We start from the raw sequence: 12582 nt of genomic DNA on the forward strand, positions 1-12582 counted from the left end.
GCTTGTTAAAGGATGGATGGGATGTAAGGACCACAATGTGGGTAAGCATTGCTTAAAAAATTGGTAACACCACTTAGGAATGTTCTTCCTCAAATGCCAAAAATTGGTAAAAGCCCATTATGTTGGCTATGCGTGACATTATATGGTTAATGGTGATGTAGTCTAAACATTCTTGGGGCATAACTTGTATCTTACTACTGTTTTTAATGGTTGCGTTATGTAAACTGTTCATTGGTTTGAAACATTGGGTTACTGTCGTCTGGCTGGACCATACTATATTCCATTAAAAACTATGCATAAACAGTAACTATAACATACTATAGAGTTAAAAAAAAAATTGAAAAGGGGGGGTTTAACCCACTGATTACTGGTTTTGCTTACATGATAGTACATTAAAATGCAGGTCCCAAAAAAAATGGAGGGCATAACCTACCACTTTTACTGCTAAAAATCACTTTATGGCTAGCTTTACGTAGACGAATAAAGGCACTACTAGGGTTTTGTTGTTAACCCCTCAACTGGGTTTCAGTTTTTTATAGATGACACACAATATTTTAATGATGGAAGCACTTAATGGTGAGGTTCTGGCTGAAAATTGGTACCACTTTACACTAAAAGTTATTCCAATGCTTTGTGATAACTAGTTCACTGGTTTTTTAAGGGAGGTATCTCTCTAAAAATACTGGATTTGGCATATTTTGTTCGTAGACATACTAACAAGATGGATAGCATTAATTTCTATGCAATGATATGGGGGGGGTATGTTATGGTATTTGCCTCTTTGCATGACATAGGAATAATAAGGTGCCGAGAGATTTGGGATGGATTATATACACGTAGAGGGTCTTACACATGTTACTAATGCTATATAATCATTTGCATGACACTTACTGAATTTGGTAATACCTGCTGTGTAGGTTGGCTTACTGCTATGTCGTGGTATTTTTTTGGCCATTATGAAGGTAAGTATCATGTCATTTACTTATACTGATAAACCCTACAGTGTGGGTTGTCTTACTCAACTTTGTGGTGATTTCCTTGCCCACTGAGAAGGTAAGTATCGCGTCTATGCATAACGGTGCTTTGGTTGGAAAGGTACACCCCATATGGGTATTCGTTCTTGCATATGGTAGTGTCGCTATTGATACAGTAAGAAGTTTTGGGATGGGGGTGTTCCCCAGATGATTTTTGGCTTTTGTACTTGGTATTGTCACTATAATTCAATATCATGACATAGCTGTTGCTTATAAAAGCTGGTATAAAGCCTCTGGTTGGGTGTACTTAGTGAATATTTTGGGCCGTCTTTTTGCCCTTTAAAGACGTTGTTGATGCATATTTTGGCGTCCTTCGGGGGCTTGTGGCACAGTTGCACTACATGTATGCACCTGTTTGGTATTAATTGATAGGATGAGATAATGCAATACTCTATTTGCATTCACAACTTGACCTGGTTTTTTATTGGTTTCACAATTGCACAGGCTAAGTTAATACAAAAGGCCTCCACCACTTGGCTTGTAGGAAGTTTGTGACTTATCGAAAGTAGGAAGGATCGGATTCGACTTTAACTTTATCATTTCTATTCTACAATAGGCATATACTCATTTATAATATGTTAAAGATTCTTTACAGATGGAGCCCCATTAATTTACTCAAGAAGTTTATGTTGGGGAGCATACCACTTGAAATAGAAGGGGGTATGACCCTCTAAGTTAAGACTAAAATACTAAATAAAACTTTGGATAAATAAAATCTTATATGAAAAACAATATAATTACTTTGGACTAAGCTAGAATGTTTCAAAGAAATGTTAAAAGGTGGACATGGATAACAATTGGTATAGTCCATTGATACCTGTAAAACGCATCCAAGGCTAACATACCTGTTGTCTTGTTTAGATGGATGCAGGTAAGGACTCCATCTTATCTTGGAAGGTTTTTTTGGCTTTTGGCAGTTGTCCAATACAGGATTACACATACACCTATTTCAAGGGAAGTACTTCTGATATCTGTATAGTGGAATGAGGCTTCATTCATATAAACGTTGTACAAAGATAATTCTAAGATTGAGTTGTTTTTGTACTTATCATTTCCCTTTTTCTAGAGCCAGCTGTCTTTTGAATGTAAAAGTTCGATTATGTTTTATTATATATGGTAAAACAGCTATACACACGTCCGACACATAAGGTTTTTCCATTCTTATGGGGAAACTAGGATGCTGGCTTTGGAAAATAATTCTTAAATGTAGTTCTAAGATGGACCCACAGTCTGTAATCCCTTGTTTGGTTGACTGGTGTTAGGTGGTCCTTCATAGACTATTTTTGTGGTCTCCTGCTCATGGCTATTATAGTCTTTGACTTTGCCGGTTTAAGGATTGTAGTCCTAATCTACATTAACTAACCCTATTTATGTTTATATATTTCCTTTCAGGACCACAAACACTTTAGAATGGCAGCCCGCATGAAAGTAAAACAAAACCCTAAGAATCAAACAAAGATTCTAGAGCAGATTAAATTGTACCTTAAAGACCATATCCCAAAAAATGCCTTGGCTATTAGAACCCGACCTCTCCTAGCTAGGAAGGCCAAATATTGTATTACTTACTAAAAAAATTAGTCATAAGCTCACAAACTTTTTTGGTATATTGCAGAACCTTGCTCTCACGCAAGGGTTGGAATTGACCTCTGAACCCCTCTTTGTGGCAACATCTCTTGTCCTCAGATGTATTAGCAGCTTGGATGCATCTCAACTAATCTATGACTCGGCTCTTACCTCAGACAAAAAGATGTCTATTTTACACATGTTATCTTTTAATGATTGGGTCAAAGTTTTGGCTACCTTAGACAAGGATTCCAAGGAGAGTGTGAATTTGATGTCCCAGTACATAGCCTTGCTTCCTATACTCTCTATACAATACCAACAAGAGCTTGCCCTATTCTCTTCTTCTGGGGCTGATTTGTCTATCTTTTTGAAGAAACTATGCGGCCTCAATCCATCTTTTATTAGTATCCCGGCTACCCCCACTATCCCTTAGACTGGTGGTATCTTTTGTAGGGACATTTCAACTCTAGAAGCCGTCAAAGAATTTTAGAGTGATCTTTGCTCCCTCAATGACTCTAAGCTCTTAGAAATGGTACCAAAAATCTCTAAAGTATTTCCTTTCCTACCAGTTAGGCATATTGAAATTGAATCTTTTGGGGTAGACCATCAGCTTTGGGTCTTACCTAGCAAAGCTTTTCTAGCACCAATTCTAAGTGAAACCTGGGTTTACCTAGCTAATCTCCATGCCTCTACTGTCGAAGACTACAGACTCAAATTGTCATAATAATCAATATCTAATTCTCCTAAATGATTTTCTCATGTTAAACTGATCATTTAATATGGGGAAGTACCAGGCGAGAAAAAGCTAGAATATTGGTTAAGGTAGCAGACCGGCCACAGTAAGGATCCAAAGGAGGGAAAATAGGGATCCAAAGGGGGGGCCATCTCCAAAAGAGCCATGTGCAACAATGGGATAAAAAGACCCTAAGGTTCAGCCCATTAAGACTTCCAAAATGCTAAGGTTCCAAAATTCAAAGGTTGTGTCCAAAGGTCAACCTTAAGGGAATTGGATGCTTTGTGTGTGTACCAAAAAAGTCTTTGCAATCCCTACTTGGGAGGGGGCGAGCCTTGCATGTAGGGGATGAGAGAGAAAGCCACACACACAAGCTCCCTTTACACAAAGGGAATGAGGGACACATGTCAGCTCCCTAGACCAGATGCCCACAAGGTGTACCCAATTTCTATTGGATGGCCTTGGAGGTGGACCAATGAGAATTAGGCTAGAGTAATCTAGTTTAATTAATTTAAAAACACTTAATAAAAGAACCAATGAGAATTAAGTCTCCTAGATGACTATTGGACAGTCTCCCAAGCGGTCCAATGAGCATTCAGCAGCCCAATGGCTTGCCTGATTCCTATTGGCCAGGAGGCAAAGGGGTCCAATGAGAGTTTAGTTAAATTATTAAATTACCTAAAGCTCTCACAAAAGGAGAAAGGGGGACACATGTCAGAAGGCTATCACTTATGCTACTTAATTGTCATTGGCTTGACTTGGGGAGGTCCAATAAGGGTAGAGCAAGAGCAAATAGCAAGAGGGCTCGCCCAAGAGAGAGAGGGGCTGATTTTTGCAAGGCATTATCACACACACACTCACACACAATCTCATGTGTGAAGTAAAGAAGACTCTCTCTCCTTCTCAAGATTTAATGGAAAGCTTAACACCTACTCCAAGCTTGTGAGAAGGGAGGCCTACGCTAACAACTCTTGGCTTTGTGATGCAAATCCAACCAAGAGCCAAGCTTCAATGCATGCTCATCTCCTCTACCATGCTAATTACTAAGCTAAGCTATGCTAATATGAGTGATTATGTGAGGAGATGTACATCTTTCTCGTAAGATACTCCTTCTTCCTCTCAATCTACTCTCATACCCTGCTAGCTCTCACCATCTTCGAAGGTGTGTGAGGTCTTGGGTCTGAGACCGGAGATAATTAATGTTGTGTTTGCTAAGTGTTTTGCTTAGTGCATGAAGCTTTCATCTTCATTGCATTAGCTAGTCTTGAAGAACACAAAGAATTGTATTGTACAATGTCTCTCTTGATGGGAGAAACCATAATACAAAGCCTTTTGGAGGGGGGACCGGCTCCATGCAAATCCGGTCCTCAACTATTGTCAATAGCTTAATTTCTCTCTCTTTTGAAAGTATTGTTCATGCTATCTAACTAGGTGTTATGCTTTTTGTTTCCCTCTCTCCACCCAGGCACTCTTGTAATTCTCATTAGGAATCTATTCTAATGAAATGCCCACTATGTTCATGCTAATTTCCGCTACACACAAGTTTTTAGGCCATTAAATGTTACACAAATTTTGAAAGGTGGATAGTTCCTCAACAAAGGGGAACTCATAAAAGCCCCCTTCAACCTCAATCTCATCGATCATTCCAAATGCCCTTCCAATACCGGCCTCTACATCCGTACAAAGGGTAACATGCACTTTGCCAAAAGCAACCCAGATTTCTACACAGAATCTATTTGGAATGTTTTTTGACCCTATGTTAAATGTGCCTGCAAATTTCTTGACCCTAAAGCCTCGTGCAAGTCCAGCATCATGTGGTTTGATCATGCCATTTGGTATATTCTCAACCATCTTTACCTACTCTTCCCTGAAAAACCCGTTGACTTTCACCTCTCCCTTATTTGTTCTTGGGCAGGCGGCCAAGCGAAACAGATAGTAATTGCTCAAATTGCCTTTAACATCTTTTGTGGACTAATGTTGGATAACTTGAAGGAATTAAAATTTGATGAAATTGGGATCTATTTAACCACTTATGCTTATTACAAAGGAGTAAAGATCATCACTACCTTACTCAAGCCATGTATTGATGAGGATGATTCTCCTTCTCTAAAAAGACCAACTCTTTCACTTCTTTTTTCACACCTAGCTCATCCTCTAATCGAGGGAAGTCTAGTAGCTACACTAGGGGAAGAGGCAAAAACTCTCCAATCAAGAACTTTCTTGAAATGTAATCCTTGATGAACATGCACGTTGCTACGAGCCCTTGTGGAAGGAGGTTTCTCAACAAAAAACCTCCATGCCAACACTTTATTTACGTACATTGTCTCTTCCATAATGTACTTCTCGATTGGATACAACATAGAACACTTTTTTGTGAGTGCTTTAACCTAATTTTTTTCATGAATAAACTACTAGACAATGTACTTGTCATAAAAACTAATATCTAACCAACCCAAATGATTTTCTCATATTAAACTGATCACTTAATGTGGGAGAATAAACAGGAACAAGGGTTAAGATATAGACATGTGCTCTTAGATCTATCTCAACACGGGGCCATTGGTAAAGAGGCCCAAATGAGAGATGGTCTATCAAAGAGCAAGGCTAACCAATGGAGCATAAGACCTTAGGGTTAGATTCATTGAAAACCTCCAATAATATGTGTAAAAGTCCTTTGACCTTAGGTAACCTAGGGCTGAGCTTGAGGCGCGGGAACCCGGCCCAGCTCGAGGTGCTTCTCCTGCTTGTCATGCTTGATGACTAACGTGCTTGAGGTGCTTGATGATTGAGGTGCTTGACATGCTTGAGGTGCTTAATGATTGAGATGCTTGAGGTGCTTGACATGCTTGAGATGTTAGGGTTGCACTTGAGGTGATAACCTAGCCCAAGCTTAAAGTGCTTAAGGGCCAAGCTCGTGGTGGAAATTGGGCCTATGCATGAGAGGTTGAGGTGGGAACTGGGCCTATGCATGAGGGGTTGAGGTGTCAAAAAGTCAAATATTCAATCCCTACAAGGAGGGGGCGATCCCTACATGAGGGGGGATGAGAAAGAACACCCACACACTCACACAAGGCATGCATGGTACAAAGAAAGCAAAAGGGACACTTGTCAAGTTCCTCCTCATGTTGCCCTCATTGTGTGCCTGAAGCCTATTGGTTGGCCACCCAAGGGTTCCAATGATAATTTAGGGGATTTAATTAATTGATTTTGCATTTATCAAGTCCTCTCTCTCAAAGGGGAAAGAGGGACACATGTCTCAAGGCTACCGTTGCTGCTTGTAATGCCTCCTGCTTATGATTGGCTAGGCCTGGAGGGGTCCAATGAGCTTCAAGCATGAGATACAAGGGGGGGTCGACCCAAGCAAGCTAGGGGGTTGTTTAGGGGGTATACTCACCCACACACACTCACAAACACTCTCATTGTGTGCTAGGCAAGGTGCGAGAGCTACATCTCCTTCTCCAAGCTCCTTGAGAAGTTGAGAGCCTACACCAACACTCTTGGCTATGGAATGCAAATCCAACCAAGAGCTATGCTTCAATGCTTAAGCTTTCCATCTTCTCCATCTTCATTACTATGCTATTATGTATGCTAAGAAAGAAGAGTGATGATAAGTGAGGAGTTATTTCATTCTCCTATGGAATACTTCTTCTTCCTCTTCCCTACCCTCATTCCCTGCTAGCTCTCTCCACCTTCGAAGGTGTTTGAGGTCTTGAGACTGAGGCTTGGGATAGTTAATGCTTTCCACAAAGTGCATGTTATGCTTATTTCAAGAAGGCTAATGGTTAATTGCAAGTAGATTAGTTACTTAATGCGAGTAGATTAATTGTATTGCAAGGTATATTAATTGTTGCTTTAGGCACAAGTTGATGCATAAAAGTATACATCCTGAACACAAAGACTAATGATGTTCATGAGTTCTTGATTTTTTTCAAGCTAAGATTGATTGTTAATATTATGCAAAAGCTTGGTGTATGAAGCTTCCATCTCCATACTGCCAAAGAGGTCTCAAGGAACACAAAGATTGTTTTGTATCAAGTCTCTCTTAATGAGAGAATCTATAATACAAATGCCTTTTGGAGGGGGGACCGGGAGGGGGGACCGGCTCCACATAAATCCGGTCCTCACCTGTTGTCATATTCTCTAAAATCTCTCTCTCTCTCTCTCTCTCTCTCTCTCTCTCTCTCTCTCTCTCTCTCTCTCTCTCGCAAAGGTATTGCTCATGCCTAGTTAATTAAGTGTTATGATTAAGTTGCTACTACCACTTAAGTTCACCATCTATGCTCTCAAAGTTGCTCACTCTAATTCTCTTTATTTCGTTATTCTCTAAGTTCATAGGCCATTTCCATTACATTGGTATCAGAGCATTTGGTTTCTCTTTTATTGCTTAAGAAGAGAGGTCCTTAAGTAGCCTATAAATGGTTGATGTTGTTAATTATATTAGGGTAAGTGGAACTGGGATCTATTATCGGTTTTGTTGAGCCCACTATGTGGGATATGGTGCACACCTCGAGAGCTTTGGACTTAATAATGGAGTCTTTTTAGACTTGCCTACGGCTTTACCATTATTGAGCCATAAGAAGTCCGAAAGGAGCTAACCCTTTGCAACTCTGCTATGTTAGAGCTACTCCTCTACTCTCTATAATTAACCACTTTGAGCCATGGGTGTAGATACTTAAGAGCCGATTTTCAAAGGCTAAGAGGACTGGCAACTAAGGTTTTGAATTGCCAAATCATACACTAAGTACATACATAAATTTTTTTAACATGGCTGACAATAATCAAGAGAGTAGAACGAGCATTGATAACTTTGATTTTGCACATGAAGGTGCTAATGATGATGCTCCCATGTTTATCAAGTGTCTTGTTTCTAAGCTGCAACAAGCTATGGGAAACCCAGCCCTACAAGGTGAAGTTTTCCAACAACTTCATAGTTATGGGATTTTCCAAACTCCCCCAAAAGAGAGAGCACCTGAGAAGTCTCTTCAAGAGATTTCCAAGAGAGGGCTCTCTACGGTGAGAGAAGAGGAGAACCCATATGAATCACTTAAATGATTACTAGCAAGCTTACCTCCATCCAAGAAGAAAGGTGAAGTCTCTACTATAGAGCCTTCCCCAAGAGAAGGAGAAAGAAGTGAGTCTCCCAATACTTCTGAAGATGTGGCTCCAAGAAGACGACAGCCTCAACGTCTCCAACCCCCCCCAAGAGAGAAAGATTGCCGGAAAGTCCTCCTCCTCATTATCACAAAAAGGAAGAGAGGTACCAAAAGAAGGAAAAGGAAAGAAATAGGTCACCCTCTTCTCCATCTTCATCACCTTCCTCATATTCCAATGAAGGTAGCGGCTCTTCTTTCAAAGAGCCCAAAAGGAAAGGCCATCGCAAGTCCTATCCAGTATGGAGAAGGTCCAAGAAGCTGAAGAAGTTCAAGGAGGGAGGAAAGGACACCACTTTTCTTACCTATGATGGCAACTTTGGTGCTATGGACAAGATCTTGGCCTTCATCCAACAGTTTGATGTGGCCTTTGGTGATGAGGACTTCATGGAGTCCTCTAAACTTCGTCAGGTATCTATGCATTTTCAGAGCTCCACTCGTCAATGGTGGGCTAGCCTATGAGCCCAAAGGAAAGCTCCAAGGACATGGAAGGCTTTAAGAGCCTCCATCATTAAACAATTTCTGGCAAGCAACACTAAAGACAATGTCCTCACAGAATGGCAAAGCTTGAAACTCTCTCCCTTCGAGTCTATCCAGAAGTATGTAGATAAGTTTTGGGATTTACTTCTCAAAGCCAGTGTCTACAAACAGATAGGCTTTGAGGAGCAAAAGTGACAATTTTGTGCGGGTATTTTTGACGAGATGGCCGAGTATATTAACTCACAAAGGCCTAATGCCATATCGGCGGTCATACACCATACTATGGTCGCCTCTCAAATCAATTTCCAGCAAGGGGTTAAGAGAAACTATAAGCCCATGGAAGTGAAGGATCAAAATGAGCCTAGAGGAAGGAATAATACTCAAACTTCCTCCAAAGGCAACTCTAGCAACACCGATAACAAAGCTAAGGAGAAAGGAGTCTACAAAGGTAAGAATAGACTCTCTCCAACAGAGCTAGAGTGTTATCGTAAGGATAACAAATGCTACAAGTGTGGACAGCAAGGGCATGTCTATCGTGCTTGTCCCCAAATAAATGCACGCAACAATCCACCTTGAGTTTCTATGCTGGAAACTCCAAAGAGGATGCTCATAGCAAAAGGCTTTTGTTTCCTAAGCTAGGAGATATGTACATACATGTTTATGAGTCAGGTAGCATCCTATCCCATGTAAATATACATGCTTTTCACAAGTTAATGAAAATCTATATATTCATATACATGATTTTTGTTAGAAAGTCTGTAAATGAATTCAATGTTTCAAACAATAACAAAAAAAAAAAAGACGGGAATCAAGAGGAATTAGAATTTTCTACATTCCTAAATGGATTCCAAAAATTTTTTATTGATGATACCCCCGTGAGCTATCTCCACAATGAGGGGACAATGACCATGCAATGGAGCTTTTACCATGAAGCTCACTGCCTAATAAGCCTATTTAATTTGAGAGTAGCGGAAATTAATGAGAGTACTTTTGAGAAATGACTTTGTGAGCATAGCGGGTGAACACAATTGAAGATAGCAACATAATCATAGCAATTAGTTAACTTGGCATGAACAATACTTTTGCAAGAGAGAGAATTTAGAGAACATGACAACAGTTGAGGACCGGATTTATGTGGAGCCGGTCCCCCTCCACGGTCCCCCTCCAATAGGCATTTGTATTATGATTTCTCCCATTAAGAGAGACTTGTTACAATACAATCTTTGTGTTCCTTGTGACCTAGGTGATGCAATGAAGATGGAAAGATTCTTGCATCACAAACATAACATAAACTTGAAGAAATCTTTAACTATCCCAAGACCTCAAACACCTTCAAAGGTGGAGAGAGCTAGTAGGGAATGAGGGTAGGGAAGAGGAAGAAGAAACAATTCGTAGGAGAAAGAACTAGTTCCTCACTTATCATAACTCTTGTTGCTAGCATACATAATAGCATAGTAATGAAGAAGAAGGAGATGGAAATCTTAAGCATTGAAGCATGGCTCTTGGTTGGATTTGCACTCCATATCCAAGAGTGTTGGTGTAGGCTCTCAACCTCTACTTGCTTGGAGAAGGAGAGGGAGCTCTTGCACTTTGTATAGCACACAATGAGAGTGCTTGTGAGTGTGTGTGGGTGAGTATATCCCGTAAGCAAACCCCTAGCTTGCTTGGGTCGACCCACCCCCACCCCCCCCCCCCCCCCCCCCCCCCCCCTTGTAGGGATTGAATATTTGACTTTTTGACACCTCAACCCCTCATGCATAGGCCCAGTTCCCACCACAAGCTTGGCCCTTAAGCACTTTAAGCTTGGGCTAGGTTATCACCTCAAGTGCAACCCTAACATCTCAAGCATGTCAAGCACCTCAAGCATCTCAATCATTAAGCATCTCAAGCACCTCAATCATCAAGCACCTCAAGCACCTTAGTCATCAAGCATGACAAGCAGGAGAAGCACCTCGAGCTGGGTTGGGTTCCTGCGCCTCAAGCTCAGCCCTAGCTTACCTAAGGTCAAAGGACTTTTACACATATTATTGGAGTTCTTCAATGAAGCTAACCCTAAGGTCTTATTCTCCATTGGTTAGCCTTGCTCTTTGATATACCATCTCTCATTTGGGCCCCTTTATCAATGGCCCCGTGTTGAGATGGATCTAAAAGCACATGTCTATATCTTAACCCTTGTTCTTGTTTATTCTCCCACATTAAGTGATCAGTTTAATATGAGAAAATCATTTGGGCTGGTTAGATATTAGTTTTTATGACATTACCTCTCTCTTGAAATCATAGTCGTCCTCGACTATGAGGTAGATATGGTAAAGTCTCACCCTTTAGTCCATTGGTCTTAGCGGGTAGAGGATCCATTTTTACCCTACGACATCATTCCAGAGTAGATGATTAATCCACTTGGTGCTTGAGAGACATTGTCTGCCGCAAGCATGTCTACTCTTTTTAGTCCATATCATACTTCCAAAGTAGAGTGACAAGTTCTACCTGGTGTTTGGGAGACGTAGTCACCACAAACATGATCCTAAGTATGCATACTTCTTAACATTTGTGCACGAAACATAAAAAGAGAGTCTTATAAGACAAAAACATGGATAATTTAAAATGCATTTCTTTTATATTTGCTTACTCTTTTGTGTCATTGTAAGCATAATTAACAAGGTTCATATTATCCTTAAGCTATGTTCTTTGCATGCATTTAGCATCTTTGAAAGGATAATTCTTAACTTAAATAAGATACTGTCAGCAATCTTACCATTTCTTAATACCTTGTGTTCCTGTCAAAGGATGAACTTGGGTTGGAGCTCGTTTGCATCATCCTCAATCTATGGTGGGTCTTCATTTATAGACCCTATTGGTGGCTCTCCTTAATAAGGCGCTCCAATAGGCTCTCATGAAAAATGATATATATGAGCCAGTAGTTGGGTTGATAAGCCGTTTCATTGATGGGCTTCAAGATTTGGAAAGGACCATAGTATCTTTTTGCTAGTTTAGCATAATACTTTTGTTGGCCCGTAGGATTTTTGCCCGTCGTTTGCCTTAATCGAGCCTTAGGAAACTTGAGTAAGACCCAATCACTTTCTTTGAACATTAAGGCTCTTTTGTGCTTATCAGCAACAGCTTTTTGCCTTTGTTGAGAGATGGATACAGCCTCCTTAATCTTTTGAAAAGATTCTTGTAGGTCACGGCTATACTCATCGGCAGCGAAGATCTTCCCATGTACTTTGAGTAGCAAGGGACTTTTAGGTCTTCCCTCAATGATCTCAAAAGGTTCTTTTCCCGTAGAAGTATGTACAGTATTATTGTAGGCATACTCTACAAGAGAAGAGGAATCCAAAGAGCAAGAAAGCAATGAAAGTTTAAGTTCCTCTGAAGATGTGGCTCCACGAAGACGGTGGTCTAGACGATCGCCCACTCCTCCCAAGAGGAAAGATCAACACATAGTCCTTCTCCTCATCACTCTGAAAGGCAAGAGAGGAAACAAAGGAAGAAAAGGGCTAGGAAGAGGTCACCCTCTTCTCCTTCTTCTTCACCTTCCTCCTCTTCCGATGAAAGTTATGGATATTCTCCTAGAGAATACAAGAGGGGAGGACATCGCAAATCATTTCCTGCATGGCGAAGGTCA

The sequence above is a fragment of the Adiantum capillus-veneris genome, chromosome 30 (assembly GCF_014529385.1).
Source record: "Adiantum capillus-veneris isolate H3 chromosome 30, ASM1452938v2, whole genome shotgun sequence".
In the NCBI taxonomy this organism is placed as follows: Eukaryota; Viridiplantae; Streptophyta; class Polypodiopsida; order Polypodiales; family Pteridaceae; genus Adiantum; species Adiantum capillus-veneris.